The sequence below is a fragment of the Scyliorhinus torazame genome, chromosome 2 (assembly GCF_047496885.1).
Source record: "Scyliorhinus torazame isolate Kashiwa2021f chromosome 2, sScyTor2.1, whole genome shotgun sequence".
Classification (NCBI taxonomy): domain Eukaryota; kingdom Metazoa; phylum Chordata; class Chondrichthyes; order Carcharhiniformes; family Scyliorhinidae; genus Scyliorhinus; species Scyliorhinus torazame.
Genome location: NC_092708.1, coordinates 180751092 through 180778649, shown reverse-complemented (window position 1 = coordinate 180778649; position 27558 = coordinate 180751092). Strand labels below are relative to the sequence as shown.

Sequence of the window (27558 nt, the reverse complement as noted above, 5' to 3'; positions counted from 1 at the left end):
CGGCTACCGTGCTGCACCACTTTTGGGGTCTCTGAGGAAAGTTTCTTTATGAGGTACCCTCAATAGTGACGCTTAGAGATTAAACTGTAAAGAAGGCTTTATTAGACTAATTATACTACAGCTAGAGACGAGAGCTGACTGTTACACAGACCATGAGGCAGGCCTTTATGTATGGCTCCCAGATGGGCGGAGCCAGAGGCGGAGTCCCCAGGGTTCCAAGCCCGGTCTTAAAGGGGACATCACCTTACATGATGATAAGGCAGTAACCATTCATCACATTCACCCCCTGTTTAAAAAGGAGTCCGGCGGGGGTGAAGTGCCATCATAGGTCCATCCGTCTCGGTGGCCGGATCGTCCTCCTCGACCTCCTCAATTCGGGCGGTGGTGCGGCGGGCACGGACGTCCCGGTTGAGGGCACATCCGGGAGCACAGCGGTCGGAACTTCGGTCCGGGTCGGGGCAGAGGAACTAGGCAGGGCCGGTGGTAGCGGAGCCAGCGCCGGGGGTGTGTGTAAAGGGGGGGGCGCAAGGGGGGGGCGCACGGTAGGAGCTCACCAATGGGTGGTAGGGCCGGAAGGGGGTGTGTTGTAGGGGGCGACGGGTCCTGCAGGGGCGCGGAGCGGGAAGGTGCGTCTGTGGTGGAGGATCCAGCGGGTGCCAGATCCCGGAGGGAAACCGTATCTTGCCTGCCGTCGGAGTACTCCACGTAGGCGTAACTGGGGTTGGCGTGGAGCAGTCGGACCTTTTCAACTAGGGGGTCCGTTTTATGGCTCCTTGAGTGCCTCCGGAGAAGAACAGGTCCCGGAGCCATCAGCCAAGGTGGAAGCGAGACCCCATGGTAGACTTCCTGGGGAAGAGAAACAATCGGTCGTGAGGGGTCTCATTCGTGGCCGTGCAGAGGATTGACCTAATGGAGTGTAGGGCATCGGGTAGGACCTCCTGCCAGCGGGCGGTTGGGAGATTTCTCGACCGCAGGGCCAGAAGGACAGCCTTCTACACGGTTGCGTTCTCCCTCTCCACCTGCCCGTTTCCCCGTGGGTTATAACTGGTCATTCTGCTCGAGGCGATGCCTTTGCTGAGCAGATACTGACGCAGTTCATCGCTCATGAACGATGTACCCCGGCCGCTGTGGATATAAGCAGGGAAACCGAACAGGGTGAAGATGCTGTACAGTGCCTTAATCACCGTGGCTGAGGTCATGTCGGTGCAGGGAATGGCGAATGGGAAAAGGGAGAACTCATCGATCACGGTGAGGAAATAGGCATAACGGTTGGTGGATGGGAGGGGCCCCTTGAAGTCCACGCTCAGTCGCTCAAAGGGGTCCGAGGCCTTCACGAGCCGAACCTTGTCTGGCCGATAGAAGTGCGGTTTGCACTCCGCACAGACTTGGCAGGTCCTGACCATGGCCTTGACCTCCTTGGTTGAGTAAGGTAGGTTGCGGGACTTGATGAAATGGATGAGCCGGGTAACCCCCGGGTGGCAGAGGTCATTGTGGATGGCTTGCAGGCGGTCCTCCTGCGCGTTGGCGCATGTGCCGCGGGACAGGGCATCTGGGGGCTCGTTGAGCTCCCCTGGACGATACTTGATATCGTACGAGTAGGTGGAGAGTTTGATCCTCCACCTCAAAATTTTATCGTTTTTTATTTTGCCCCGTTGCATGTTATCGAACATATAGGCGACCGACCGTTGGTCGGTGACGAGGGTAAACCTCCTACCGGCGAGGTAGTGTCTCCAGCACCGCACAACCTCCACAATGGCTTGTGCCTCCTTTTCGACTGCAGAGTGTCGAACCTCGGAGGCGGTGAGGGTTCGGGAGAAGAACGCTACTGGTCTGCCTCCTTGATTGAGGGTAGCAGCCAGGGCGATGTCTGATGCATCGCTCTCTACCTGGAAAGGGATGGTTTCATCCACCGCGTGCATGGCGACCTTGATGATGTCAGCCTTGATGCGGTTGAAGGCCAATTGAGCCTCAGCCGAGAGGGGAAAAGTGGTGGTCTTTAGGAGTGGGCGGGCTTTGTCCGCATACTTGGGGACCCACTTGGCGTAATAGGAGAAAAGCACCAAGCACCGTTTGAGGGCCTTGAGGCTGCGGGGGAGAGGGAGTTCCTTAAGGGGGCGCATGCGGTCGTTTCGGGACCTAGGACCCCGTCTTCCACAACATAGCCGAGGATGGCCAGCTGGGTGGTGTGGAAAACGCATTTGCCCTCGTTATAGGTCAGGTTAAGGGTTTGGGCGGTCTGGAGGAACTTTTTGAGGTTAGCGTCATGGTCCTGCTGATCATGGCCGCAGATGGTGACATTGTCCAAGTACGGGTATGTAGCCCGCAAACCGTACTGGTCCACCATTTGGTCCATCGCCCTTTGAAAGACGGAGACCCCATTTGTGACACCAAAGGGGACCCTGAGGAAGTGGAAGAGCCGGCTGGCTGCTTCGAAGGCAGTATAGGGGCGGTCTTTTGGTCGGATGGGGGCTGGTGGTAGGCAGATTTGAGGTCAACTGTGGAAAAGACTCGGTATTGGGCGATCCGATTTACCATTTCCGCGATGCGAGGAAGGTGGTACGCATCAAGCTGCGTGAATCGGTTTATGGTCTGGCTATAATCCACGGCCATCCGTTTCTTCTCCCCGGACCGGACTACCACCACTTGCGCTCTCCAAGGGCTGTTGCTAGCCTCGATGACCCCCTCTCCCAGTAAACGCTGGACCTCTGACTTGATAAAAGCCATATCTTGGGCACTGTAGCGCCCAGAAAATCCGGGTGTGGGCTCTAAATTGTGATGCCCAGGGTGGGTGAAGGGGGGGGGGGAGGTGGTGGTGAATTGCACTGGGAGGGGGTGTGGCCAGCCACAGGTCCTTGCTATCAGACCACCCGCTCAAATGGCACCCCGATAGCAGGATTCCCTTGGGAGCGAAAATCAGTTGCAATTCTGCTCCGGTGGGAGATCTATTGGCTGCTTCCCACCGGGACCGGGACAGCACGCGGCCGGTAGATCCCAGAAGAGTCCTCACCCAGGATTCCCGACGGTCCTTAGGCCTCGCAAGATCGAACCAAATCTCGGCCATTGTGATCTGGATCCCACCTACAATGTACGGGACTCAGACTCACAAGTGCTGAAAAACTCTTTTAACTATGCTCGCCCTGGATCGAACGGCCACCCAGCATCTATCTTGCTGAGGAGATCCCAGCCAAGCGCCGTTTAGAATTGGCCCCGACAAACAGGGACCAGGCGGAATGGCACATGGAGGGGTCTCCCAGGCAATCGAAGGCGCCTGGTGGTCGGCCTGCAGGCAGGATGGCACCCTGGCACTGTTGCTGCCACCTGGGCACCTGGGCACTGCCACCCTGCCACCCTGGGAGTGCCATCCTGGCCATGTCACCCATGTGCCAGCCTGACACCACCAGGGTGCACAGGTGGCACGGCCAGGGTGCCATGATGGCAGTGCCAACCTGCCAAGCTGACATTTTACTCATGCTAGGATCTGGCCCGGGTTTGCCCTTTCCATGTGAGGTGGGATGCGGGGGGGTGGGGGGGGGGGCTCAAGAACCTCCTTGTAGATGGGTTGGGGGTTTGGTGCCCCGATCTCTTCCTGCAAAGAGGACCTTCGCTCGTCAGAGCAGGAAATGATCCTAAGTGTGGCCAAGGGGGGGGGGGGGTTGAAATAGCAATAAAGTGCTGTTAGATAGCAGGGCCCTTCCTGGCGCCAGAAGGGGCCATGTCATCAACTTTGACTCACCCTCTAAGCAATGTATCACCTCATCTTGCAGCAGTGGCAAACGGAATGACTGGCACATTTGCACAAGAAGGAAGGAGGGAAGGAATATGTAATTGGATGTAGATATCAATTAGCAAATGGAATAAAACTGAACTGTAGCAGTAACATTTTGTTGAAGGAACAATGCCTTCTGATGTGTTTTGCAACATGGCAAGAGTAACAAGTGCCTAAAGATCCTCAATGACACAATTGACAACTTGTGATCAATTAGTGTTGCTCAGTGACTTGATTTATTAGAAGAGGTCTCTTTTCCACCTCCTGATGTCTCATATCTTTATCTTAGTCTACCTAGGGAAGGGCACAAATATCATAACTGGGAGATGCCTGCTGATCCTTTCTCTCATCCTGGGTTCACTGTTGATTCTGTCCTGTGATTTTTCCATTTGCTGCTGAGAAGGTGTTGTAGTGGTGCCGTGAAAACGATGCATCTTTCAGCCAGAACTTTGAAAAGCTGTGGTTCCAACAATAGGTGGCAACACGTTGTTTTTGCCCACTCACAGATGAGGAGTTGCGGAGCTCTTAAGAACGTTTGTAACCTTTTCAGTTTGTCACTGCCATAAAGGGTTTGATTAAGCATCAGTCCCCATAATTAACCGTGTGTTTTGTGTTTTGCAACCCAGCCATGACAAGATTGTTGAAATACCAGTCAGTTGGCATGAGCAGCTGAATGCTAATTCATGCCAGGACTTTTTTCAGGTCTAGCTTTTAAATAAATGGGGAGAGAGTGCCCGGTCTCATAAACAGAATTTTTAAACCAAATGTTTTCTGAATTAAATATTTAATTTAGGGAAATGTTTCCTGTTTGATTTTTTGTCTTTTTTGGTAATTAGTCCCATGACTGGGACAAGCTGGCTCGGCCAGTATTTATTGCCCATCCCTAATTGCTCCTTGAAAAGGTGGTGGTGAGTTGCCTTCTTGAACTGTTGCAGTCCATGTGGTGTAGGTATTTTGACCCATTAACAGTAACGGAACGACCAATATATTTCCAAGTCAGGATAGTAAGTGGATGTTCAGATCCTCAGACTGTCCTTGTTTTGTTCCATTGTTGGCTTTCAAATTATAGCCAGACCATCTCAAGCAATGGCTTCTCTTCCCATCCCACCTGCTCTGTCATCACTGGAGGTCCCTCTGTCTATCTATCCTTGACTTATTTCCCTGCCTTAGCTCATGATGCCCCTAGGCTTCATCATCTACAGGGAGGGGTCAGATGCCACAGGTATGCTTCGGACACTTGGGCCTACTTGACCTTCACACCTGTCATCCAATGTCAGATGAACAAGAACTTCCTCCATCTAAACATAGGGAAGACTGAAGGCATTAGAGGGAATTTAATTATTTTTAAAAATCTTCCACCTCCAAACAGACCATTTCCGATTCTAACTGAGGCTAGAAGATGGTTGGACAAAAAACCTGATCCAAGGAGGTGGGTCGAAATTTTACATATGGTAATAATGCTGCGAGCAACATGACCATTCAGGTTTCAGACTTTAACCGTTGTTGATGAGGTTTCCCGAATGTCAGGTAACCAGGGGCTGGTTTAGCACAGGGCTAAATTGCTAGCTTTGAAAGCAGGCCAAGGCAGGCCAGCAGCACGGTTCAATTCCCATACCAGCCTCCCAAACAGGCGCCGGAATGTGGCGACTAGGGGCTTTTCACAGTAACTTCACTTGAAGCCTACTTGTGACAATAAACAAATTTCATTTCACCTGGCAGCATCACCAAGAGGAGACCTTGGTGGATTCAGGACGCAAAATTTCTTCGTACTGATCTCAATTAGTTGCCCATTAGCCCCAGCCCAACGCTTCAGCGATGGATTGACACCATCAGACTCAATTGAAGTCTGTTATAAGTAAACAACAGCTTAGGAACATTCCAGATTCAAAGAGTAGTCTATAATGCAAGGTGCTTTCAGCTGAGGTAAGTCTGAGGTGCTTTAGAAATGGAGCTCAAAACTCCAAGGTCACCAGATCCACCCCATTCTTCATTCAACAATTGCAGGATTCTCGAGGAACACCGCACTGTTGGCTATTGCTGCCAACTTGGCCAAGGTGGGGTTCTCAAGCCCAGGAGGTATAAATCCACAGCCTTTTAACCTGTTTGTTGTTGGCAGATGTAGCTCCAGTGACCTCAACATGCTGGGTTCAGGCAACGGAAGACAGCCAGAGATCGCTCTCTCTCTTTATTCAGTGATCACAGCTGGGAAGTATGTGTGTGAATGAACAATATCAGACTGGGCATGGCATGATCGCGTCTGAGACTCAATACTAGAGCTGAACAAGAACTGAGATCAGCCAGTGCTCAGAGAACCCAAACTCAGCATGCGTTAGCATTGTAGGAGAGAGCTGGAATTAAAACGACCAGACAAAATTGGTGCAATTGTCCAATGTGACTGTTTTTATTTATGGATTCATTACAAGCATGTTTAACCATTTACTGATCCAGCATTTCACCTACACTAACCTTTGTTAATCCTTCATTTGATTAAACAGATCTAGGCATTACACAATCTTCATCATCAGGGGTTGAGTTACATTGCTTCCAGAATTAGTGCTGTAGTTGAAACCCTATGAGTTATGCAGGATAATGGGCTTCTTCACAACTACACCGAGGCGAAGGTTAGTTTGCTAGCGGTGTCTTTTCCTGGAACTGCTTATTACTTCTGCAGTGTCGACATTGCTCTGCGCTTTGCTTCCTGTGAAGGAAAAGTACCTGAATCAATTGAAATAATTTTAAATGCAATGATAAAACAAGAACTCCTCTGAGACCTTTTTATTTTGAAATACTTTTTTCTGGGGAGATAACATTTTGCTGTCCTGCAGTTGAAATGAGTGAGTTTACCTGACGCATGGACATAACCACAACGACAACAGAAGATCTAGTGGGCCATTCATTATTTAAAGAAATGGTCACCAAGGTCACCAGCTCCACCCCATTCTTCATTCAACAATTGCAGGATTCTCGAGGAACACCGCACTGTTGGCTATTGCTGCCAACTTGGCCAAAATGGGCTTCTCAAGCCCGGGAGGTTTAAATCCACAGCCTTTTAACTCTGAGATAAAAGGGCTAGCAACCAGGGCATACAACTGTTCCCCACGGTCTCTACATTCTGAGAAAGATCCCCCAGCCTTGCCCTCAAGGTGAAATACCTAACAGACCTTCCATCATCCATTACACACCTTTGGCCTATGACCTTTCTAAGCATGATATTTACATAACCTCAGGTGTTCAGCAATTATATTCCACCAGTCGAGTAAGGGAAGTGAGGAATTCAAAAGTTACAAAAGAGAACACTGGTAGCTTCTGGACAGCAGAATTCAGACTTTTCGGCATCTGAGATCGGTGGGACTTGGTTCGATTAGTTGGCTGGTGGCTAATGAATGGCCGAAAGGCTGTATTCTGCCTGGTAACAGGCGATGATTGGATCCTGCCGAGTGGATGGCGAGTAGAATGATTTTTTCCGAGAATCAAGGAAGGACAGTTGGAGTCTTTTCAACTCTTAACCCAGATATCCACACTCCTCCTATCCAATGGTTTGAATTGATTCAGTGTTAATTGATCAGTGACTTCATCTCAAACAGTCACTGTCCTCTTGGGGTAGGGAGAGGGGATTATTCTTTTTGAGTCTTGAAAGAATCTTGTTCATTTAGCACTCAAGCCTTGTGGCCTGTTACTCACAGCCCCGCACAATAAACTGGTAGTGGTTTGGCTTGACCATTTTAAAACAATGTTTGTCTTCCTCTGTGTCCTTCATCCCATTAAACAATGTTAATTCACGTCAAATTCACATTATTATTATCCATATGGAAGTTTGTCTTGGGTGCATTATCCATTTGTTAAAATAATAATAATTGCAAAAGAATGAAAATTGCCCAATGGCAAAGATCTAATTTTAATTAAATATGTATTTAAAATGATTTCAATGCATTAAAATAATCAGTCAATGTGTGCATATCTTCATCCATAAACCAACCACCTGTTCAAAGATCTTGATCAAGATCTTTAAGACTCTGAGGGTTATTGACAGGGTGGATGTGGGAGAGGATGTTTCCTCTTGCAGGGGAATCTAGAATTTGGGATTACTGTTTAAAAATAAGGATTCACTCATTTAAGATGGGGATGAGAAGTTTTTTCTCTCTCAGAGTGTTGTGAGTCTCTGGAGCTCTCTTCCTCAAAAGGCAGTGGAAGCAGAATATTCGAATATTTTTAAGGCAGAGCCAGATAGATTCCCCATTAACAAGAGGGCGAAAGGATATCAGGGGTGGGAAGGAATGTGGAGTTGAGATTACAATCAGGTCTGTCATGATCTTATTGAATGGCAGAGCAGGCTCGAGGAGCCAAGTGGCTTATCCCTAATTTGTATTTTCTGACAGAGAAGGGCACAAGGAAGTTCAGAAGCCAATTAGTCCTCCATCTGAAGGATTGTAGTCAGTTTCTTTCCAAATGTGACATTCATCTCCTCAGCTGCCCTTTTTCAGCAGAAATTAGTCTACATCAAAGACCATTGCAACTTTAAATTAACCGTGACCAAAAGTCTTTGAGATGCATCTTATTGTTGTCCTACTCTCTTCAGCCTTATCCACTCATTGTCTCTCTCTTGCTCTGTTTGATTGTTTATTGTTGCCAGTCGCTCCATTTACTATGTTTCTTGGTGTTCTGTCTGTTAGTTGTGTAAGGGAGCTTCCTGTTCATTCCCTTTTTTCCCCTTTCTTTATTTTTGCTGTTATCATTTAGATCCATGGATGCTTAATGGACATATTCCTTTAAGTCGAGCAGGGGAAGTGCGGAATTCAAAAGTTATAAAAGAGAACATTGTGTGAGCTTTCGGACAGCAGAACTCCCCAAGTGATAGATGGGACTTGATTTGATTGGTTGGCTGGGGCTAATGAATTGGCCAAAAGGCTGTATTCTGTCCAGTAACAGGCGGTGATTGGATCCTGCCGAGTGGGCTGATTTTTCTGAGAATCATGGAAAGCCAGTTGGTGTCCTGGACACTCAGAGGAAATGACCTTTTCTCTCTCCCTTTCTCCAGAAAAGCTGCATACCTGTACAGGGAATCTGAATGAATCGATAGTGAAAAACAGTAGAGACTGAAAGCAAAATAAACCTTCGGCACTGCTGCCTCATGGCGCCGAGGTCCCAGGTTCGATCTCGGCTCTGGGTCACTGTCCGTGTGGAGTTTGCACATTCTCCCCGTGTTTCTGTGAGTTTCGCCCCCACAACCCAAAAGATGTGCAGGCTAGGCCACGCTAAATTTGCCCCTTAATTGGAAAACTGAACTGGGTACTCTAAATTTAAAAAGAATAAATAAAAATAAACCTTTGGACTGAACGCTTAAATTGAAGGAAGGTGTGCTATAAGATAACCATCTGCAACAAAGTCTTTTATCCCTTTTACTTATTAGTTTTCACCCTCTTTTCCCCTTTTGTCTGTCTGTCTTATGTGTGTATAGAGGATGGGGCAAGTTTAAATGGAGGGGGGGGGGTTAAGAATTAGAACAAGAACAAAGAACAAAACAGCACAGGAACAGGCCATTCAGCCCCCCAAGCCTGTATCACTCATGATACCACCCTTGGCTAAAACCCTCAGTACTTCCTAGTGCCATATCCCTCTATAGCTATTGTGGTAGTCGGTATTAGAGGTATTAACGGTACCCTGTAATGCTGCAAGACCATTGGTGTAGGAGGTCCTGTTTTCATTGGTTAAGCCAGCCTGCTGGTTCCGCCCAGTAAGGCAGAGTATAAGACCCCGTGTCGCCCCAGCAGCTGTCTTCTGTACCTGCACTGCTGGGGGAAATGTCTAGTGTAACAAAGCCTTCAATTGTCTCCAATCTTGCTTCTAGATCGAGCATCAATTTATTACACTAGATTTTAAAGAATGGAGCTCCGATTCAAGCCAGAGTGTCTGCATCTCAGCCCCCATGCTGCAAACGCAGCGGCAACCTTCAAGCACTGGCTGGCGTGTTTCAATGGATATCTCAGGATGGCTACAATTACACCCACGGAGGACCAAAAAATGCTATTTTTGCACTCAAGGGTGAGCCCAGAAATCTACACTCTCATCGAAGACGCAGACGATTTCGAGGCCGCAATGAATCTGCTGAAAGGACACTATTCGCCCTGTACACCAGGTCTACGCCAGACATCTACTAGCGACGAGGCGACAAATCCCTGGGGAATCGCTGGAGGAGTTCTACCGTGCGCTCCTGGTGTTGAGGAGCAAGTTTCAGCCAGCGACCACACACAACTTTTGATCCAGGGTGCATTTGTTGCAGGTATGCTGTCCTCCCAAATCCGCCAGCGATTGCTGGAGAAAGAGACACTAGGCCTCAAGGAGGCACAGGCCCTTGCTAGCTCCCTGGATGTGGCCTCCCGAAACGCCCGCGCTTATGTCCCCGACCGCGCAGCAGCCCCTTGGGCATCGTGGAACCCCCACCGCAACCGACTCCGATGCATCCCCCATCCCCCCACCAGCTTGTGCTGCGAGACTGCCAGGCAACCCCAGGGGGCCCCGCTGCTATTTTTGCAGGCAAGCGAAGCACCCCCGACAGCGCTGTCCGGCCCGTCATCCCTCTGCAAAGGATGCGGCAAAAAGGGCCACTTCGTGGCGGCATGCCAGGCCCGGGCGTTTGCTGCGGTCTCCGGAGACGAATCGGAACCGCCACCACAACCCTCTCCATGGGCCGTGTGTGGCCAGCGTGCACGACCATCTTCCTCCTTCAGGGTCACGTGTGGCCTCCGGGCGCCGCCATCTTGCCTGTCGGCCACCTCGGGCGCGATTCTCCGATGCGCGCCAGTTGGGAGAATCGCCTGCCGTGGCAGCTTTCCACGCGGCGCCGGTCCAACACCCTCCCGTGATGCACCCAAGCGGCGAGATCGGCCCCGTCGAGTTCTGCGCGGCGCAGGCCGGAGAATCGCCCGAGACACACAAAGTGGCGATTCTCCGCTACCCCCGCTATTCTCCAGCCCGAATGGGCCAAACTCCCGACGGCGTGAGCCCAGTTCATGCCGTCGCCGTTCACACCTGGTAAATAAAGTCGTCAGCCAGTCGTGCTGGCTGACACTGAGCAGTGAGGAGGTGAGCGGACTGTTCCGGAGCTCCTGCAGACCGGGTCAGCTTCCCCGAGAACGCTGCGGCCAACGGGGGGGTGGAGGGGGTGGGGGTGAGGGAGGGAGTGGATGTGGGAGGGGGAGGGAGTGAGTGGAGGTGGGAGGGGGGAGGCAGGGAGTGAAGGTGGGAGGGGGAAGGAGGGAGTGGAGGTGGGGGGTGAGGGAGGGAGTGGAGGTGGGAGGGGGGGTGAGGGAGGGAGTGGATGTGGGAGGGGGAGGGAAGGAGTGGAGGTGGGAGGGGGAGGGAGGGAGTGAAGGTGGGAGGGGGGAAGGAGGGAGTGGAGGTGGGGAGGGTGAGGGAGGGAGTGGAGGTGGGGAGGGTGAGGGAGGGAGTGGAGGTGGGAGGGGAGTGAGGCAGGGAGTGGTGGTGGGAGGGGGTGTGAGGGAGGGAGTGGAGGTGGGAGGGGTGAGGGTGAGTGTGGAGGGTGTCGTCCATCCGCGGATGTCACATGTCAGCCGCCCTGATATGGCAGGACGGTGACGAGGACACCACCGCAGGTTGTCGCGTGGCTGATGGGCACAGGCGACTGGCACACTGGTGATGAGGAAGGTGTGAACTGACCCTTGGACGCAGACAGTGACCAGGTGTTAGGCTGGCTGCGTATCTGCAGCGCGACCAGGCCACCGGGTCACACAGGGATCCCATGCAACCCGGCTGTCGAGGTGTGGAAGAACCTCCGTGTAACATGTCGTTTCTCTGCCCCCCACCACCCGCCTGCAGGTCACCATGTATGTCAACCAGACAGCAATGTTCACTGCCGCTGTTGGAGCCGCAGCACTGCAGGTGGCCAGCCGGCAGCGTAGACTGCGACGGCCCACAGTGGCTGCAGATGCAGCGGTTGCCGGTGCAGCAGAGGGGATGGCCGCGGAGTAGCCCATTGTCGCCACGCAGGCCGCAGGCCCTCAGGCCCGGAATGTCCAGGGGGATGCCGAGGGGAACATTGACCCCCCCCAACGGTGAGGAATGCACAGGAAGCGGGCACTGATATCGAAGTGCTTGGGAGGGAGGAGGAGGAGGAGCCACTGATGGTGGTGCCAGGGCGCTACAGGCGTCCAGCAAGGCCTAGGGTGTACCGTGACAGAATGTTGTTCGAGGCCCTACCGGACATCACATGCAGGAGGAGACTACGGTTCAGCAGGGAGACGGTCGCACATATGAAAATGAAATGAAATGAAAATCGCTTATTGTCACGAGTAGGCTTCAATGAAGTTACTGTGAAAAGCCCCTAGTCGCCACATTCCGGCGCCTGTTCAGAGAGGCTGGTACGGGAATCGAACCGTGCTGCTGGCCTGCCTTGGTCTGCTTTAAAAGCCAGCGATTTAGCCCAGTGAGCCAAAACCAGCCCCGGTGGACATATATGCCACCTCGCGGAGGACACGCTATACCAGTCTCCGTCAAGGTGACGGTGGCCCTAAACGTTTACGCTACCGGTTCTTTCCAGGCGCCGAGCGAGGACCTATCCGGGATATCACAGGCATCGGTCCACAGGTGCATCCGGGCCATGACCGACGCCTTGTACGCCATCGCGGACAGGTACATTAAATTCCCCGAGGACCGAGCACAGTAGGAAGCACGGGCACGTGGATTCGCCAAGGTGGCCGGGATACCAATGGTCCAGGGTGTCATCGATGGTGTGCACGTCACCATGTATGTCAACCAGACAGCGATGTTCACTGCCGTGGTTGGAGCCGCAGCACTGCAGGTGGCCATCCGGCAGCGTAGACTGCGACGGCCCACAGTGGCTGCAGATGCAGCGGTTGCCGGTGCAGCAGAGGGGATGGCCGCGGAGTGGCCCATCGTCGAGGAGTAGCTCCTCGAACGACATTCGGTCAGGGTACACCCTAGGCCTTTGCCCACCCGCAGACACCAGGAAAGTGTTCATGAACAGGAAGGGCGCATACTCCATGAACATTCAGGTGGTCTGCGACCCCCACACGAAGATCATGCACGTGTGTGCAAGGTACCCCGGGAGTGTGCATGACGCCTACATTCTGGCACAGTCGTTCATCCCCGCAATGTTCAATGGATGCCCCCCCCCCGGCTGAGGGGCTGGTTGCTGGGCGACAAGGGCTATCCGTTGAGGTCATGGCTGATGACGCCAATACGGAGGCCTCAGACCAACGCGCAGAGCCTATACAACGAGGCACATGCAGCAACCAGGGTGTGGTGGAGCGGTGCTTCGGCCTGCTGAAGAGGCGATTCGGATGCCTGGACCGCTCTGGAGGGGCCCTGCAGTATCGGCCCTACAGGGTCGGTTGCATTGTTGTGGTCTGCTGTGCGCTGCTCAACTTTGCCATGCAGAGGGGAGATGACCTTGTGGAGGAGTCGGAGGGAGGACCCGATGGCACCGGAGCCAACGCAAACGAGGGGGAGGAGGAGGAGGAAGAGGATGGCGTGCATCAGGGTGGGGGAGGGGCGCAGGACACAGACACTGCCCGGTGCTGGTTACGTCCAGGAGGCTGCACGACGGCACTGTCGAGGACAGCGGGCAGACGACGCGTTGGTGGCCGCACGGTTCACGCGCCGTGGGGGAGAGATTCGCTGAACACTGCCACTTGCACCGCCAGTCCTGCACACGGGCACTACGCTGCACCCCCCCAACACCCCCGCACCGGGTTCACGGCACCAATTCCACATCACCTTACCTCTGCGGCACGACGGGATTGCATAACATTGATGATTGGGTAAGCGGGTGTGAACAGTGCCATGTTGAATGATGACAGCCCGCTCTGCGATGAGCTGTGAGCTCAGATTCGCCAGCCAAGGTCTGACTCGTGGCTATAGCTGAACCATCCACTCCGGTGGTCACAGCGTTCGTCACGGACATTTCGTCACGTGCCCATGTGGGGTAGCTGGCGTTGGAGTGCCGAGGACTACGGTGTCCGATTTTGGGAGGCAGGGGGGAAAGGAACAGCACATCCGGCACCGCGTTGAACCGCTCATTAACCACAGCGCCACTCGGTCACCCTCACGAGCCCCCTGGCACCGGACATAGCACAGAGTCTTACAAGGTAAGTGCAACAATGAGTTTATTTGTGACATTCACATACAGATGCCCTGCCCCCTACAACTAAACTGTGCCCTGCACCCGTGCAAACTTACTATGTTTCTAACTTTTTTCCTTAGGTGTCTCCCCAGATGGTACAGCAGGAGTGGAGGCGGACTGTTGAGAATCACGCCCTGTGACATGGCTCCCCGTCGGCACGCGTTTCCTCTGGCGGCCCGGCTTCGATGGGCCAGGCTGCTCGGCGGGCGTGCTGGATGGCGTGGTGCCACCCTGTCCTGCCCGCTGCCCACCAGATGCGCCAGGGACGGAACGGGGGGAGGCCGAGTGTTCAGGGACGCCCCTTGCTGGAGGTAATGGGACGGGTCCCAGAACATCCTCCTCCCTCAGGGAGCCCGGTGGCCCCCGGGCCTCACTGTGGGACGGAGGTGCGATCGGCGACATGCCCCATCGCACCACCGACACCTGGCGCTGCCAGTCCTGGAGGCCTGCAGCGGTATCGACCATGGTCCGAATGTTCGCAGAGACGGAGCCCAGGGAGTGCGACGTTCCTGCCAGGGACTGTGCTATCTCTACCTGTGAAGGCGCTATGCCATTCATCACGTGAGCCAGGCGGTCTATGCCCTCTGCGACTGACTGGTGGGACTGTGCCATGGCCTGCTGGGACCGGGCCATGGCATGGTGAGACTCGGCCAGGGCCCGGAGCGTGGCGGCAATGTCGTGTTGGCTCTGGCGCATGGCTACCTGTGAGAGGGCAGCCCTCTCCTGGGCTATTGATGACGCATGCACGTTGTAGCACAATCAATCACTCACGAGACGAGATGAGAAGGAGTCGTACGAAGGCTTTATTACGCAGACTTGTTCCCAGCAGCACAGTTACAGGATGCGGCTGCTGGGAGAACCCGGGCTCTTATACTCCGCCTTACTGGGTGGAGCCAGCAGGCGGCTGATCCAATCGGGACCCAGTGTCTATCCACCAATAGCCTCTCGGCATCACAGGGTACCTTAATACCCCTAATACATAGCACCACACACGTGAAGCCCAACGCCTTGCAGAACCTGACCAATGGCCAAAACCGTTTCACCCATTGCCTCCACCGCGGATGCCATCCGTGCTGTGTCGGCCTGGGTGGCTGTGATGAGCGGCACCACTCTATGCTCCTGGATGCGGATAGACTCCTCCAACTGCATATGCAAGTCCTGGAAGATGGCCCTCATCCCGTTATTCAGTCCCTGGGTGTCCACAAGCATTGGGTGTCCGGGTGGGTCAAGTACATCCAGGAACCTGGGAACCGTCTGGGCGGAAGCTGGTTGCTGGGCCTGGGCTGTCCTCCGACCGTCCAGCCCCTCGGCTGCTCCAAACTCCACCTGCTGTACCGGCACGGCTGTGTGGTGCGCATCAGACCGTGACCCAGGAGCCTCATCACTTATTTGCCCAACCGAGGTGAGTGTCTCTGCGATGGTGGATGGTGTGGGAGACAGCAGTGCCGCTAGCTCGAGGACATCGTCCGTAAAGACGTCTGGTGTGTACTGGTCCCCCTCATGCCCGGCGCAGGGTGCATGCGGTCCATGTCATGTCGCCCTCCAGTTGATTCCGTGGACTGTGTGACCGTCCTGTGTGCGTCACCGTCCACTGTCCCCGTCCTGTCCCCGCCACTGTCGTGGCTCATGGCCCTACCTTCGGGCAATGCACGGCCATCGCTTTCATCACTGTCCATCCTGTGCCCCTCAGTATTGTCTCTGTCCATCCTCTGTGCGTCCCCGTCCAGCGTCCAAACTGAGAGGATGGCCCTCCTGTCCGACCGACTGCCACCCTCTGGCATGCGTCCCTGGGTGCGGTTGAGGTTGGAGATGGTCGGCTGTGTCTTGGCCGAGACGACCCTGGACGTTCGGCGGCTGGCCCTGGGGAACACAACGATACGGGGTTCGTTCGACAAGCTGGGCCGAGTGTATGGTGGTGGTGGGGGCAGTGTGTGAGGGGGGAGGGGATCGAGAGTGCAGTGGCCAGAGTGTGAGGGGGGAGGGGATCGAGGGTGCAGTGGCCAGAGTGTAAGGGGGGAGGGGATCGAGGGTGCAGTGGCCAGTGTGAGGGGGGAGGGGATCGAGGGTGCAGTGGCCAGAGTGTGAGGGGGGCGATGACGGGCTGAGGGGGGGGATTGGGGGGGGAGGGGGGCATGTAGGGTTGTCTCACTTGCTTCTGCTGCTCCAACCTGGCATGTCGGGACCTCCCGGGTGGCGGATCCCCCAGCGAGGTCCAGGGCCCTCTGCTCGTGAACGTTTAGGGGGTGCAGGACCGGAGAACCCCCTCCGGTTCTCATACGCTCACAATGGTTGTGAGCTGTCTTGTCCTGGGGTGGGGGGGGGGGAGTGGATAAAGCATCACAGTCAGGCGGGTATCATCAGGGTGTGCAGATATAGGCTATATTAATGCTGGGTGAGGAGACAGTTGGAGCCACGCCATGGCATCTCTCCAGGGGGTCGCGGTGCTTATGTGGGTCGAGTACAACGTTGTGCACCTTGACCCCCCCCCCCCACCCCACTTCCCCCCCTCTTGCCCGGGGGTGGGGCAGTTGGTTGTGACCCGGGGGCACACTCGTGGCACTTACCCTGGCAGCCCGAGTGAGGTCGTGCAGCTTCTTCCTGCACTGCTCCCCGGACCGGGGGGGTAGTGCCCCACAGCATTCACAGCGGTGCCAACGTCACGCCAACCGCGCCTCACCGTGCTGGACGGCTGCCGATGCCCACGTCTTGGGCAGAGGGTGGCCCTTCGTTGTTCAACCTCATCGAGGAGGGTGTCCAGGTCCGTGTCCCGGTCCCTCGGTGCGGCTCGTCGGGGCTCAGCCATCTCTCCTCCTTCTCCTCCTCCGGGGTCCTTCCGTGCACGGATCACGTCATTTATGGCGCTGCGCGGCGTCATTCAGGCATCGCGCGTTGCGAGCTTACGACGCGGCTTTCGCGCCACGCCCCCCGAGTTCCTCGCGGCCCCGCTCCTCGCCCATTTTCGGGGCCTGATTCGATCGCGATCGGGGCCGTTTCACGCCATCGTGAAACTCAACGGCGTTTACGACGGCGCGGGGACTCTTTCGTGACATCGGAGAATCCCGCCCCACGTGTGGTGGATGGGTGCCGCCATCTTGTGCACCCCCAGCCATGTGCGACCGGTGGGCGCTGCCATCTTGGCTGGACTCTCAGGACCCCGACTCGGATGACCACACACCGCCCTAGGAGAACATCCAACTTCTGCCACGACGAGCCTCGGTGACCCTGAACCAGTCGCGGCCCCGAACACTCTCGACTGCAACGACGACCGTTCTCATCAATGGGCATGAAACATGCTGTCTGATCAACTCTGGGAGCATGGAGAGCTTCATACACCCCACATGGTAAGGCGCTGTTCTTTCCCCGTTCACCCAGTTAACCAAAAAATCTCCCTGGCCTCCAGGTCTCATTCAGTGGAGATCAAAGGGTTCTGCATAGTGAACCTCACGATCCAGGGAAGGGAGTTTAAAAATTACCGGCTCTACATCCTTCCCCACCTCTGCGTCGCCACACTCCTAGGGTTAGATTTTCAATGCAACCTCCAGAGCTTAAACTTTAAATTCGGCGGCCCTATACCCTCCCTCACTGTCTGCAGCCTCGCGACCCTCAAGGTCGATCAGCCTTCTCTGTTTGCGAACCTCACCCAGGATTGCAAACCCGTCGCCACCAGGAGCAGACGGTACAGTGCCCAGGACCGGATCTTTATTAGGTCAGAGGTCCAGCGATTACTGAGGGAAGGTGTCATTGAGGCTAGCAACAGTCCCTGGTTGTAAAGACCGGGGAGAAGCATAGGATGGTCATCGATTATAGCCAGACCATCAAAAAGTATACGCAGCTCGATGCGTACCCTCTCCCCCGCATATCCGATCTGGTCAACAGGATCGCACAATACAAGGTATTTTCCACGGTGGATCTAAAGTCCACCCACCACCAGCTCCCCATCCGCCCTAGCGATTGCAAATACACTGCATTCGAAGCAGATGGGCGGCTCTACCACTTCCTAAGGGTTACCTTTGGTGTCACTAATGGAGTCTCGGTTTTCCAACGGGAGATGGACCGAATGATTGACCGGTACGGTTTTCGGGCCACGTTTCCGTACCTCGATAATGTCACCATCTGCGGCCACGACCAGCAGGACCATGACACCAACCTCCGAAAATTCCTCCATACCGCAAAAATCCTTAATCTCACATATAACAAGGACAAATGCGTGTTCAGCACCGACCGTCTAGCCATCCTTGGCTATGTAGTGCATGATGGAGTTATAGGCGCAGACCCTGAAAGCATGTGCCCCCTCATGGAGTTCCCCCTCCCTCAGTGCTCCAAGGCCCTGAAACGCTGCCTGGGATTTTTCTCTTATTATGCCCAGTGGGTCCCCAACTATGCGGACAAGGCCCGCCCGCCAATCCAATCCACGTTTTTTCCCCTGTCGACAGAGGCCCGCCAGGCCTTCAGCTGCATCAAAGCAGACATTGCAAAGGCCACGATGCACGCCATCGACGAGTCCCTCCCCTTCCAAGTCGAGAGTGACGCGTCCGACGTAGCTCTGGCGGTCACCCTCAACCAAGCGGGCAGACCCGTGACCTTCTTCTCACGCACCCTCCAGGCTTCAGAAATCCGCCATTCCTCAATTGAAAAGGAGGCCCAGGCAATAGTAGAAGCTGTGCGGCACTGGAGGCATTACCTGGACGGCAGGAGACTCACTCTCCTCACTGACCAACAGTCGGTGGCCTTCTTGTTCGATAATGCACAGCGGGGCAAGATAAAGAACGACAAGATCTTACAGTGGAGGATCAAACTCTCCACCTTCAACTATGAGATCTTATATCGTCTGGGGAAGCTAAATGAGCCTCCTGATGCCCTATCCCGCGGCACATGTGCCAACGCACAAGTGGTCCGCCTCCGAGCCCTCCACGAGGACCTCTGCCATCCGGGGGTCACTCGATTCTTCCATTTCATTAAAACCCGCAACCTGCCCTATTCCATCGAGGAGGTCAGGACAGCCACCAGGGACTGCCAAATCTGCGTGGAGTGCAAGCTGCACTTCGACAGGCCAGAGAAAGCACACCTGATAAAGGCTTCCCGTCCCTTTGAACGCCTCAGCATGGACTTCAAAGGGCCCCTCCCCTCCACCGACCGCAACACGTACTTCCTGAACGTGATTGACGAGTACTCCCAGTTCTCATTCGCCATCCCCTGCCCCGACATGACCGCAACCACCGTCATAAAAGCCCTCCATAGTATCTTTACGCTGTTCGGTTTCCCCGCCTACATACACAGCGATAGGGTGTCCTCCTTTATGAGCGATGAACTGCGTCAATTCCTGCTCAGCAATGGCATTGCCTCGAGCAGGACGACCAGTTACAACCCTCGGGGAAACGGACAGGTAGAGAGGGAGAACGGAACGGTCTGGAAGACCGTCCGACTGGCCCTACGGTCCAGGAATCTCCCAGTCTCCCGCTGGCAGGAGGTCCTCCCGGATGCCCTCCACTCCATCCGGTCACTGCTGTGGACCACGACCAACCAAACACCTCACAAACGTCTCCTTGTCTTCCCTAGGAAGTCCTCCTCCGGGACCTCGCTCCCAACCTGGCTGGCAGCTCCTGGACCCATCCTGCTCCGCAAACACGTGTGAGCGCACAAGTTGGACCCATTGGTCGAGAGGGTCCATCTCCTCCACGCTGTCCCTCAGTACGCCTACCCCGACGGCCGACAGGATACGGTCTCCCTACGGGACCTGCCGCCCGCTGGATCCCCACACACACCCCCACCACCAATCCCACCCACCCTCCCACCGGCGCACCCCACTGCCGTCCCCATCCCAGGTGGATCGGTCCTCCCATCGGTCCCGCCTAGGGGTGATGAAGCTGCCGAAGAAACCAAAGCCACGCTCCCGGAGACAAAGATGCCCGAGCCGGTGCCTGCATCACCACCGAAGCTACGACGATCGCAGAGGACGACCAGGGCCCCCGATCGACTAATTGCTTCATTCTGAACTGTAAATAAATTTTGTAAGTAGTTGCAATGTAACGAGGCAAAACCACTGTACTGATGTATACCGGGTACCTCCATAACCTTAACCTCTACCACTGTGTAATGCGAGGCCACCACCCCCACCGGACTCTTTTTTTTAACAGGGGTGAATGTGGTAATCGGTATTAGAGGTATTACGGCACCCTGTAATGCTGTAAGACCATTGGTGTAGGAGGTACTGTTTTCATTGGTTAAGCCTGCCTGCTGGTTCCGTCCAGTAAGGTGGAGTATAAGAGCCTGTGTCGCCCCAGCAGCTGCCGTCTGTACCTGCGCTGCTGGGGGAAACATCGAGTGTAATAAAGCCTTCAATTGTCTCCAATCTCGCTTCTGGAGTTATTGATCGAGCATCAGCTATCCTATCCATGTATTTGTCAAGATGCCTTTTGAACACCATAATGGATCTGCTTCCACAACCTCCCCTGGCAACGCGTTCCAGGCACTCACCGCCCTCTGTCTAAAAATCCTACCTCACACATCTCTTCTAAACTTTGCCCCAAGATAATACATAACCTGCTTTATTTGCAGCATGTTAAATTATAGTTATTATTATTGATAAAAATAATAATAGTGTTTTAGTTTACAAACCTGGTGACGAGAGTTATTGCGCAGCCAAGAGCCTAAGACATTGGGTGTTTTTCTCAGAATTATTTATTAATTTCAATTGTGTTGTGACTCCGGGCCAAGAATTGTAACCAAACTCTGCAATCTTGGACTTGATCCCTCCCTGTGCAACTCGATCCTTGACTTGTTCACCAACAGACCGCAGGTTGTCAGGATAGTTAACAGCACCTCCTCCACAATAGTCGTCAAACCGGGGGCCCCGCAAGGATGTGTGCTCAGTCCTCTACTATACTCCCTATACGACTGTGTGGCAAGATTTAAGTCCAACTCAACCTATAGGTTTGCGGATGATATGACTGTGGTGGATTGTATCTCAAACAACGACAAATCAGACTACAGAAGGGAGATAAATCACTTGGTTGCATGGTGTACCGAAAACAACCTCTCTCTAAATGTCGGAAAGACCAAGGAACTGATCATTGACTTCAGGAAGCGTAGCTCGACATACTGTGCCCCCCCCGCCCCCCCCCCCCCCCCACCTCCCCCACCCCCACCCCCCCCGAACTGCATCAATGTCTCTGAAGTGGAGATGGTGAGCACCATCTGTTTTTCTAAGATTCCTGGAAGTATGCCAACATCGCCATGCAATAAGGACATATGTTGATAATGAAGAACAGAACATAGAGAGAATCAATGATCTGTTACCCTTGTAAAAGTGAGGGAACATTTTTCACCCAGAGGCTGATTGGGGTCTGGAACAAACTTCTTGAGAGGGTGGTGGAGGCAGGTTTGATCAAGACATTCAAAAAGGAATTGGATTGCTATCTGTGAAGAGAGAATGTATGAGGTTACGGGGATAAGGCATGGGAGAAGGATGAGGTAAAGAGCTCTTTCAAGAGCCAGTGCCAACTCAATGGGCTGAATGGCCTCCTTTTGCCCCATAAATATTCTGTAATTCTGTGAGAAGATGGTGGTGAGCTGTCTTCTTGAACCATTAGTCAGTTTCAGCGGGAGCATTGCGGAAGGAGGGTGCTGGGAGGTAAGTCAACCTTTAAAAGCACTTCTCTTTGCAGGGGCAGGCCAGTCGATTTCGGCCGCGTGAGAGCAGCTGGTGAGTGGTGAGTCAGTTTCAGCAGGAGCTGAGACTTTTTCTCTTTTCTTTAAATTAGTTTTTTAGGCGGGATCAGGAAGTCGACCCGCGGACGTCTGGGAAGACCCTCACCAATAAATTCTGGTGGAGAGGAAACCCGAGACACTACACGTGTAGTGTCTCCCACCCGCCCTCCTCCTCTAACCTAATAATAAAACCCATTGGTCTGAGGTAAGTACCATATTTTTATTATATTATTATTATTTTTTATAAAAATTTAATTTAGTTGTTAGCTAGATCTTGGTAGAAAGTTAGAGGAATGGCAGGGAAGGGAGTACAATGTTCCTCCTGCAGGATGTTTGAGGTGAGGGATGCAGTTAGTGTCCCTGCTGATTTTACCTGCAGGAAGTGCTGCCATCTCCAGCTCCTCCAAGACCGAGTTAGGGAACTGGAGCTGGAGTTGGAAGAACTTCGGATCATTCGGGAGGCAGAAGGGGTCATAGATAGCAGCTTCAGGGAATTAGTTACACCAAAGATTGGAGATAGGTGGGTAACTGTAAGAGGGACTGGGAAAAAACAGTCAGTGCAGGGATCCCCTGCGGTCGTTCCCCTGAGAAACAAGTATACCGCTTTGGATACTTGTGGGGGGGACGACTTACCAGGGGTAAGCCATGGGGTACGGGCCTCTGGCACGGAGTCTGTCCCTGTTGCTCAGAAGGGAAGGGGGGAGAGGAGCAGAGCATTAGTAATTGGGGACTCTATAGTCAGGGGCACAGATAGGAGATTTTGTGGGAGCGTGAGAGACTCACGTTTGGTATGTTGCCTCCCAGGTGCAAGGGTACGTGATGTCTCGGATCGTGTTTTCCGGGTCCTTAGGGGGGAGGGGGAGCAGCCCCAAGTCGTGGTCCACATTGGCACCAACGACATAGGTAGGAAAGGGGACAAGGATGTCAGGCAGGCTTTCAGGGAGCTAGGATGGAAGCTCAGAACTAGAACAAACAGAGTTGTTATCTCTGGGTTGTTGCCCGTGCCACGTGATAGTGAGATGAGGAATAGGGAGAGAGAGCATTTAAACACGTGGCTACAGGGATGGTGCAGGCGGGAGGGTTTCAGATTTTTGGATAACTGGGGCTCTTTCTGGGGAAGGTGGGACCTCTACAGACAGGATGGTCTACATCTGAACCTGAGGGGCACAAATATCCTGGGGGGGAGATTTGTTAGTGCTCTTTGGGGGGGTTTAAACTAATGCAGCAGGGGCATGGGAACCTGGATTGTAGTTTTAGGGTAAGGGAGAATGAGAGTATAGAGGTCAGGAGCACAGATTTGACGTCGCAGGAGGGGGCCAGCGTTCAGGTAGGTGGTTTGAAGTGTGTCTACTTCAATGCCAGGAGTATACGAAACAAGGTAGGGGAACTGGCAGCGTGGGTTGGTACCTGGGACTTCGATGTTGTGGCCATTTCGGAGACATGGATAGAGCAGGGACAGGAATGGATGTTGCAGGTTCCGGGGTTTAGGTGTTTTAGTAAGCTCAGAGAAGGAGGCAAAAGAGGGGGAGGTGTGGCGCTGCTAGTCAAGAGCAGTATTACGGTGGCGGAGAGGATGCTAGATGGGGACTCTTCTTCCGAGGTAGTATTGGCTGAAGTTAGAAACAGGAAAGGAGAGGTCACCCTGTTGGGAGTTTTTTATAGGCCTCCTAATAGTTCTAGGGATGTAGAGGAAAGGATGGCGAAGATGATTCTGGATATGAGCGAAAGTAACAGGGTAGTTATTATGGGAGACTTTAACTTTCCAAATATTGACTGGAAAAGATATAGTTCGAGTACAATAGATGGGTCGTTTTTTGTACAGTGTGTGCAGGAGGGTTTCCTGAAACAATATGTTGACAGGCCAACAAGAGGCGAGGCCACGTTGGATTTGGTTTTGGGTAATGAACCAGGCCAGGTGTTGGATTTGGAGGTAGGAGAGCACTTTGGGGACAGTGACCACAATTCGGTGACGTTTACGTTAATGATGGAAAGGGATAAGTATACACCGCAGGGCAAGAGTTATAGCTGGGGGAAGGGCAATTATGATGCCATTAGACGTGACTTGGGGGGGATAAGGTGGAGAAGTAGGCTGCAAGTGTTGGGCACACTGGATAAGTGGGGCTTGTTCAAGGATCAGCTACTGCGTGTTCTTGATAAGTATGTACCGGTCAGACAGGGAGGAAGGCGTCGAGCGAGGGAACCGTGGTTTACCAGGGAAGTGGAATCTCTTGTTAAGAGGAAGAAGGAGGCCTATGTGAAGATGAAGTGTGAAGTTTCGGTTGGGGCGATGGATAGTTACAAGGTAGCGAGGAAGGATCTAAAGAGAGAGCTAAGACGAGCAAGGAGGGGGCATGAGAAGTATTTGGCAGGAAGGATCAAGGAAAACCCAAAAGCTTTCTATAGGTATGTCAGGAATAAGCGAATGACTAGGGAAAGAGTAGGACCAGTCAAGGACAGGGATGGGAAATTGTGTGTGGAGTCTGAAGAGATAGGCGAGATACTAAATTAATATTTTTCGTCAGTATTCACTCAGGAAAAAGATAATGTTGTGGAGGAGAATGCTGAGCCCCAGGCTAATAGAATAGATGGCATTGAGGTACGTAGGGAAGAGGTGTTGGCAATTCTGGACAGGCTGAAAATAGATAAGTCCCCGGGACCTGATGGGATTTATCCTAGGATTCTATGGGAGGCCAGGGAAGAGATTGCTGGACCTTTGGCTTTGATTTTTATGTCATCATTGGCTACAGGAATAGTGCCAGAGGACTGGAGGACAGCAAATGTGGTCCCGTTGTTCAAAAAGGGGAGCAGAGACAACCCCGGCAACTATAGACCGGTGAGCCTCACGTCTGTAGTGGGTAAAGTCTTGGAGGGGATTATAAGGGACAAGTTTATAATCATCTAGATAGGAATGATATGATCAGGGATAGTCAGCATGGCTTTGTGAAGGGTAGGTCATGCCTCACAAACCTTATTGAGTTCTTTGAGAAGGTGACTGAACAGGTAGACGAGGGTAGAGCAGTTGATGTGGTGTATATGGATTTCAGCAAAGCGTTTGATAAGGTTCCCCACGGTAGGCTATTGCAAAAAATACGGAGGCTGGGGATTAAGGGTGATTTAGAGATGTGGATCAGAAATTGGCTAGCTGAAAGAAGACAGAGGGTGGTGGTTGATGGGAAATGTTCAGAATGGAGTACAGTCACAAGTGGAGTACCACAAGGATCTGTTCTGGGGCCGTTGCTGTTTGTCATTTTTATCAATGACCTAGAGGAAGGCACAGAAGGGTGGGTGAGTAAATTTGCAGATGATACTAAAGTCGGTGGTGTTGTCGATAGTGTGGAAGGATGTAGCAGGTTACAGAGGGATATAGATAAGCTGCAGAGCTGGGCTGAGAGGTGGCAAATGGAGTTTAATGTAGAGAAGTGTGAGGTGATTCACTTTGGAAGGAATAACAGGAATGCGGAATATTTGGCTAATGGTAAAGTTCTTGAAAGTGTGGCTGAGCAGAGGGATCTAGGTGTCCATGTACATAGATCCCTGAAAGTTGCCACCCAGGTTGATAGGGTTGTGAAGAAGGCCTATGGAGTGTTGGCCTTTATTGGTAGAGGGATTGAGTTCCGGAGTCGGGAGGTCATGTTGCAGCTGTACAGAACTCTGGTCCGGCCGCATTTGGAGTATTGCGTACAGTTCTGGTCACCGCATTATAGGAAGGACGTGGAGGCTTTGGAGCGGGTGCAGAGGAGATTTACCAGGATGTTGCCTGGTATGGAGGGAAAATCTTATGAGGAAAGGCTGACGGACTTGAGGTTGTTTTCGTTGGAGAGAAGAAGGTTAAGAGGAGACTTAATAGAGGCATACAAAATGATCAGGGGGTTGGATAGGGTGGTCAGTGAGAGCCTTCTCCCGCGGATGGATATGGCTGGCACGAGGGGACATAACTTTAAACTGAGGGGTAATAGATATAGGACAGAGGTCAGAGGTAGGTTCTTTACGCAAAGAGTAGTGAGGCCGTGGAATGCCCTACCTGCTACAGTAGTGAACTCGCCAACATTGAGGGCATTTAAAAGTTTATTGGATAAACATATGGATGATAATGGCATAGTGTAGGTTAGATGGCTTTTGTTTCGGTGCAACATCGTGGGCCGAAGGGCCTGTACTGCGCTGTATTGTTCTATGTTCTATGTTCTATGTTCTATTGCAATCTCGTTGGTGCAGGTACATCCAGAGTTCTGCTCGGGAGGGAATTCCAGAATGCTAACCCAGCGACCTTGAAGGAATAGCGATATATTTCCAAGTCAGGAAGGTGAGTTATTTGGAGGGGAACCTCCAGATGATGGTGTTCCTATGTGTCTGCTGTCCTTGTCCTTATAGATGGTAGCAGTCGTAGGTTTGGAAGCTGCTGTGTAAGGAGTCCTTGTGAGTTGCTGCAGTGCATCTTGTAGATGGTCACACTGCCGACACTGTGCATCAGTGGAGGAAGGAGTAGATATTTGTGGAAGGGGTGCCAATGAAGCAGGCTGCTTTGTCCTGGATGGTGCCAAGCTTCTTGAATATTGTTGGAGCTGCACTCATCCAGGCAAGTGGAGAGTATTCCATTTCATTCCTGACGTGTGCCTTGTAGATGGTGGACAGGCTTTGGGGAGCCAGAAGATGAATTACTCCCCACAGGATTCCTAGCCTCTGACCTGTTCTGGTAGCCACAGTATTAATACGTTAGTCCAGTTCAGTTTCTCGTCCATGTCAACACCCAAGATATTGAAAGTGGGGGTTTCAGCGATGGTCATGCCATTGAATGCCAAGAGACGGTAGTTAGATTCTCTTGTTGGAGATGGTCATTTCCTGGCACTTGTATGGGACGAATGTTATTTGCCACTTGTCAGCCCAAGCCGTACAAATTTACAGTTAACCTACAGAAGTCTAGAGAGACATCTTTAAGACAAATTGATCTGCCATCAACACCCCAACACCCTCCCAACAAAATCAATCAAGTCTCAGAGCCAGGACAGTCCATTAGCACAGGCACATGATATAGTCAACTAAATCCTTCTCTCTACTGTGTCACGTAGCACTGCAAACAATTTATTTATTAACTGAATGAGCCAGACAGCTGGCAGAGGAAGTGAGCTTGTTTAGTGAGCAATCCATAGTAATTTAAGTCAATTTACTGTCCATTGGTTTGATCAAACTCTTCAGTCCAAAAAATGCCTCATCAGAGCTGCAGGAAATAAGGCAAATAGAAACTCCCATGTGAGCTCTATGTATCAAATCAGATCACTACCACTGTCAGTTATTCCAGATTTGATGCATGCTTATGCTGAGGGCACTGATCCTCAGCCTGACCAGATGGTTCTGCTTTAATGTTCTTGCTGTGAATTGTGTAGCAGAGCACTCTTAAATCTTATTTACCGTGTTCAGTAAGCAAGACCCCAGAGCTAAACAGTCACGGCAAAATATTTACCGACTAGTGGGCAAAAGGAAAATAACCTTCACATCACAGTACAATAATATAACCTGATTACTGGCTCCTTACAATTGTGGGTCCAGATTGAACATTTCTGATGGATTCCTGATGTAAATTCCTTTGGGTTGAATTTTTGTGCCTTTGACATTAATTGGACAGTAAAGTGGAGTGAGTGACCTGAGTGGTCAGTTAATGGCACTGATGTGATAGGGTTGTAGCCATCTGGGATGACCACTAGGTACAGAGAAACTCGCAAAGCCTGGCGGGTAAAATGGACAAGCCAAGAGTCAGGCAGGCTCAGAGCCTGAAATGCATATTTGTCAGCAAAAAGACCAGCCGGTATCGAAACTCCGTCCAATTAGCATTTTAATGGGGCCGATTAACATTTGATGGCCCATCTTCACCAAAGCAAAGGACTGGTACTCACGCAACAGGGATAGTCCCAGACATTTCGGTGCCACTCCCTGT

At 52.6% G+C, this 27558-nt stretch overlaps 1 protein-coding gene across 1 annotated transcript in view; it reads right to left on the bottom strand.

The window, feature by feature from the left end:
- Positions 1 to 6143: 6143 nt before the first annotated feature.
- Positions 6144 to 27558, bottom strand: part of s100b (S100 calcium binding protein, beta (neural)) — an 89165-nt gene continuing 67750 nt past the window's right edge. Inside the window, exon 4 of the mRNA XM_072480932.1 lies at positions 6144 to 6464. The gene's annotated coding sequence lies outside the window, so the exon portion shown is untranslated. The remainder of the gene's footprint in view (positions 6465 to 27558) is intronic.